Below are 5,874 nucleotides of genomic sequence, written 5' to 3'. Positions count from 1 at the left end.
CGCGCCTGGGCCTGGCGGGCCGCGGCCGCGAGGACGACGACGGCGGACAGGTGGCGGCTCCGGATTGGGCAGAGGCGGTGGCGGACATGTCCGGGCGTGAGGGTGGACGTGTCCATCGGCGGGAGGAGGAAGAAGCTAGGGTTTCATCCGCGAAAAATGGAAGGGGAGGTGTTTATATAGGTAGAGGGAGGTAGGGATGTCCAAATGAGGTGCGGTTTTCGCCCACACGATCGTGATCGAACGGCGGAGAGCATGGAGGGGTTTTTTTCTGGGTTTGTGGGCTGATTTGGAGGGGTGTTGGACTGCACAAAAGAAGGGGTTTCGGGCTACGCGGTTAACCGTTGGGGGCATCAAACGACCTCCAAATGAAACGAACTTTGACGGGCGGTCTACCGGTGCTATACCAAGGCCACTCGGCAAATCTCGGCCCATTCTGAAAACGTTTTTCTCCCGCTCACGAAACAAGGTCTGAGAGGGGCGACGGGCGCGTGCGAGTGTCGGATCGCGAAACGGACAACGGGGAAAAGGACCGGATGCAAGTTTTGAAAAACATGATGATGCAATGCAGATGATGACATGGCAAAATGCAACACGCAAGACAATGACATGGCAACGACGGCGAATAAACGGAAGACACGTGGCGCATCGGATCCGGGGCGCTCCAACCGCGCTGGGGGTGGTAGTATCGCTCGAGCGGTACTGCCGCCCTCTAGTGCTTCGAGCACTGCCGCTTGTTTTACGTGTTCTGTAAATGAGCGGTAGTTGGGCGTTAGTAGCGAGCGGTAGTACCGCTCGTGCTACCACCCCACTACCACGGATTCATTGAACCCTAAAGGGCTGAGAGGTAGTACAGCTGATCCGTAGCGGTAGTACGCAACCTCATCCGTCCGGAGAACCGCTTAGTTTTGTGCTTCCGTAACCCCGTTCCACGAAAGTAGAGCGGTAGTACTGCCCTGTGCAGTACCGCCGCTCTACTGTCTCTACTACTGTAGTTCCACCCCAGTTTGCAACCCCTAAGCGGAAATACCGATGGTGGAAATGGTAGTACCGCTCCGATGGCACTACCGATCCTTTCATGGGCCAAAAACACAACGAGCCACAAATGTGCCGCATATGGGCTGAAAGGTAGCATGGACCATAAAAATGCCCGAAACGCATTACGAATCGTATCTGCCTCCAAAATAGTAAGGCTCGTAATGGGCCAAAAGCGCTACCAACCATAAATTGGCCCAAAATAACACGGGTCGTTAAGGGGCCGAGAGAGACCGTCAATCATAAATGGACCCAAACATACCAGAAGTCATTAACACGTCGAAAGACACACCGGGCGTAAATGTCCCAAAGACACGTCAGGTCGTTAACATGCCAAAAGACACCTCGAGCTGTAAATTGCCCAAGGAAACCACTTGTCGTTAACGAGACGGTAGGCACATCAGGGCATAAATGAGACCAAGGACACCAAAGGCTATTAACAGGTCAAAAGACACCTCATGCCGTAAATGGGCCAAAGGAAACCACATACTGTTAGTAGACCGACAGACACATCAGGCTGCATATGGCCCAAAGATACCACGGGAACTTAAGAGGCCAAAAGACACATCGGGTTGTAAATGGACCCAAATACACCACGAGTCCTTAATGACCCGTAATTCATAGACATTTTTTGAATTTGCAAAGTTTTTGAAAAATGTTCTTGTTCATTTTTTTGTGATTCGCAAACATTTCAAAAAAAGAATATTTTTTGAATTCGTGAACCCTGTATTATATTTCAAAATTTGCAAATAATTTTTTAAAATATTTTTTATTTTGTGAACGTTTCTAAATTTCCAAAAATAATAATAAAATCATGAACATGTTTAGGAATCTTGTACATTTTGGGAATTCACAAACATTGTTTATATTCGTGATTTTTTTGAAATCATGAACATTTCTTGGATTGGCAAACTTTTTGTAAAAATAGGCAAACATTTTATGAGTTCCCAAATATTGTTTTAAACTAGAACATTTGATTGAATTTATGATGTTTGTTAAAAAAATCACGATTTTTTTAAACACCTGATCTTTTTTCAAAATTTGAATTTTTTTTATAAAAGATTTGGAACTTTTCTGAAATCCCAAATTATTTTAAAGAAGGAAAAACGAAAAGCAACAAAATTAGAAATTAAAACAATCAGGGCGTCCCGTCCCGCAAATTGGCTGGCCCAAAAACACGTGCGCGGATTAGATGATGCGTGTTTCCTTCCTATTCAGCGTGTAGGTTAACACGGCATACCCTATTCGGCGCCCGCTGTGCTGGTGAGAGGTGTTTGAGCAAACCGGCGCACCCCCACCCCTCCCTGGGCTCGGCCCATTTTCTTTTTTCCGTGAGATTCGATCGTACCTCGCGGTTCAGCACCAACAGGAAGAAACAACCGGATAACGTAATTTCCATGTATGCAAACACTTATTTTTCTTCTTTTGTTGTGCGCCAAATGTAACGCTAAGAACAGGACTCTGGGTTTCTTTTTTACTTTCAGTTGTGTTTTGTCAGTTTTTTTATTTTTTACTTTTTGTTTCCAGGTTCTTTTTTCTTTTTAAAATGCGTGAACTCTTTTCAACTCCATGAAATTTTCAGTTTTTTGCTAAGTTTCTAGTTAACTTTTGTTAATTTTCATGAATTTTATAGCAAACTGTTTATTTTTTCAAATTTATGAACTTTTAAAAAAATTGATGAACATTCTGTAAAAATGTATGAACTTTTTTTCATATTTGTGAACTTTTTTGAAAATTGATAACATAATCAAAATCGATGAACTTTTTCCAATTTTCCTATTTTTTCTCAAAATTGATGAGCCTTTTTCTAATTTGATGAATTTTTTTCAAAAGCCAGAACTCTTTTCGAAATCCCGTTAAACCTTTTTTAAATTTGTGAACTTTTCTCTAACATGTAAAATGTTTCTGAAAATCCGTGAACTTTTTCCAAAATTAATGAAGTTTTTCCAAAATCGTGATTTTTTTTAATCAAAATCGATGAATTTTTTTCAGGGGTAGATCTATAAGTCATTTGTGTGAACTATTGAGATTGACGTACAAGCAGTTTTTAGGGGTAGACGTATAACTTTCCACGATCGAACGAAGTCCTTTTTTAGAATTCTCGATCGAGCGAAGGTTTTATGGGCCCGCTCACTAGGCGTCTCCTTAAGGCTCCGAACTTCTAGGATAGCGAGCACGGGAGGTGCTAAACGGCTCCTTTAGCGCCGATTCATGGATCCGGCGCCTACGCAGAAGGCTGACTGGGCCAGCCCATTAAGAACGAGTGCTCCTCGCACGTCGGGTCGCTCGTCCCTCGCATGTCGAATCCCTCGTCCTCGCTCGGGGTGTTCATCGTTAGTTGACTGCTGACCGTTACCATCGACTACCAGCCACGTTGTTGACTGTCGACTTTTACAAAAACGTTCATGAAAAGTTCAAAAAATAATCGAAAAAGAGTTCGCGAATTCAAAAAAGTTCACCAATTTTGAAGAAAAAAAATCACATATTTGAAAAAAGTTCATTGATTTTGAAAAAAGTTCACGATTTTGAAAAACAGTTCATCGATTTGTAAGAAAGTTTGTCAATTTGAAAAATAGTTCACCATTTTGGAAAAAAATATTTCACCATTTTAAAAAAAAGTTCATCGATTTGAAAAAAATATTTCACAAATTTGAAAAAGTTCATCGACCTTTTTAATAAAAGTTCACCTATTTGAAAAAACTTCATCAGTTTGAAAAAATGGATTTAAGAAAAAGTTCACCAATTTGGAAAAAGTTCATCAGTTTGAAAAAAAAAGGATTTAAGAAAAAGTTCACGAATAAAAAACCGGCCAAAAAATCGAAAGAAAAAAACGAGTAAAAACGAAGAAAACCGGCCAAAGAAAACTGGGAGAAAAAGAAAAGGCAGAGCGATCTTTTCAGGTTTGCAATTTGATGAGCAAACAAAAAGGAAAAAAAAAAGGTGCATGTGGCCACGACCTGTGATATGACCCAGCTGGTTATCGCGGCAGTGGAACCAGGTTCGAATCCCACGTACTGCTAGTTTTTGACCTTTGAAGAACGCAAAGAATAAAATGAAAATGGGCCAAGCCCATGCCATAGCGGATTTGTGCGCCGATTTGCGGGGAATGAAGAAATGGGAGTCTTAAGCGCCCGTTAGGAAATGCCCAGTACAACTCTCGTCGCCAGCGCAACTTGAGACTGGCCCAGCAAGCGAAGACACGACTGATTTTTTTCTTTTTTTATTTCGGTAGGTTTGATTGCATTTAAAGAATCTACAAATATGAGAAAAAGGTAAATTGTGAAAATTTTACAGTTTATTAGTTTTAAAAATGTTCACGAATTTAAAAGAAAGTTCGTCAATATGAAAGAATATTCTCGAGTTCAAAAATATCTATGATTCAATAAAACGGTCCTGAATTCCAAAAATGTTCATGATTAGAAATTGTACATGAATTTTAGAAAAAGGTTGAAAAACAAATGTTAGTGTATTTGAAAATTATGCACATATTAAAAAATATTTTTCGCAAATTTTTAAAATGTTCACGAAGTCTAAAAAATCATTAGCTAAAAAAATGTGTAGTAATTTTTCAAAAATACCATGAATTTTATAAAATGTTCGTGAATTAGAAAAATTATAGATTAGCAAAAAATTTAGGAATTCAAAATATTTGCGTATTCAGAAAATGTTCACCAGTTTTATAATAATTGCGAATTCAAAAAATGTTTGTGATTCTTGTAATGCAAATTCGAATAAATGATTCATGAATTCAAAAAATGTTAACGAATACGAAAATGTTTGCGAACTCATAAAATTAAGTTATAAAATGTTTATGAATTTTAAATTATTCGTGACTGTGGAAACTATTTGCAGCTTGAAGCAAAAATAATAGAACTAATAAGCTGAAAAAAATAAAAAGAGAAAGAAAAATGAAGAAGAAAGAACTCAAAAACAAAATGCCTATCAACTAGGAAAACCCTGTTGAAAAAAAAATATGGCATGGAAACTTCCCAAAACCGTTCTACGTGCTCGTAGGAACCCTTTTACTATCTCCCCGTGCTCTAGCTAAATGGGCCGGCCCGCTCGACATGCATGTAGGCGATCGCGACTTTAACACTTGCAAAAGGTGATACATAATATTAGTGTCCTCTAGCTGGCGCATACAGATTTCATAAGTCGCACATGCTCCGCATTCCCCCGTCTCTGCCTTTCTCTCATGGTCCAGGTCCACCATGGCTCCGCTCCAACGCTACACATGATACAACCGCCCGAACGCCTTTGATCACGCCGTCATTCTGCACTGTCGTTCCTCGGTCAGACGACGTGCATACCACGCCCAACGGCATATGAGGGCATCCATCCGCTGCACCGAGTTGCTATTCACATATTCGTCTTGGAGGCTTGCAACAACCAACCGTGCGCCCCTGATAGTTAGTTTACTTGGAGCATCTGCAAGCGGAATGTGCAAATCCAGGCCCCATACATTCACGGACGCGTCCGCGGACAGTGACTTGTCATCCCTTAAAGTTCCGCGTCCACAATTGTGTCCCTCAAACTAATTCCTCAAAACCATACTTGGCATTCAACGTTAACCCATAAAAAAATCGACACGTGCAATTGACACACATGTCATCAGACTACCAAAAAATGACATGTTCTACTAACTACGAGCGATACAACAATGGAGGAGGTTTATCCACGGTCACCCTTGCCCTTGTTCTTGCTGTCTTGGTTGTGAAAGTACTCGTCGAAGACGTGATACGTTTCCATCGTATCTACTTTTCCAAACTCTTTTGTCCTTGTTTTCGACTCTAATTTGCATGATTTGAATGAAACTAACCCGGACTGACGCTGTTTTCAGCA

The sequence above is a fragment of the Aegilops tauschii genome, chromosome 2, assembly GCF_002575655.3.
Source record: "Aegilops tauschii subsp. strangulata cultivar AL8/78 chromosome 2, Aet v6.0, whole genome shotgun sequence".
Classification (NCBI taxonomy): Eukaryota; Viridiplantae; Streptophyta; class Magnoliopsida; order Poales; family Poaceae; genus Aegilops; species Aegilops tauschii.
The sequence above is the reverse complement of the archived record's forward strand: the minus strand, read 5'-3'. Positions refer to the sequence as shown.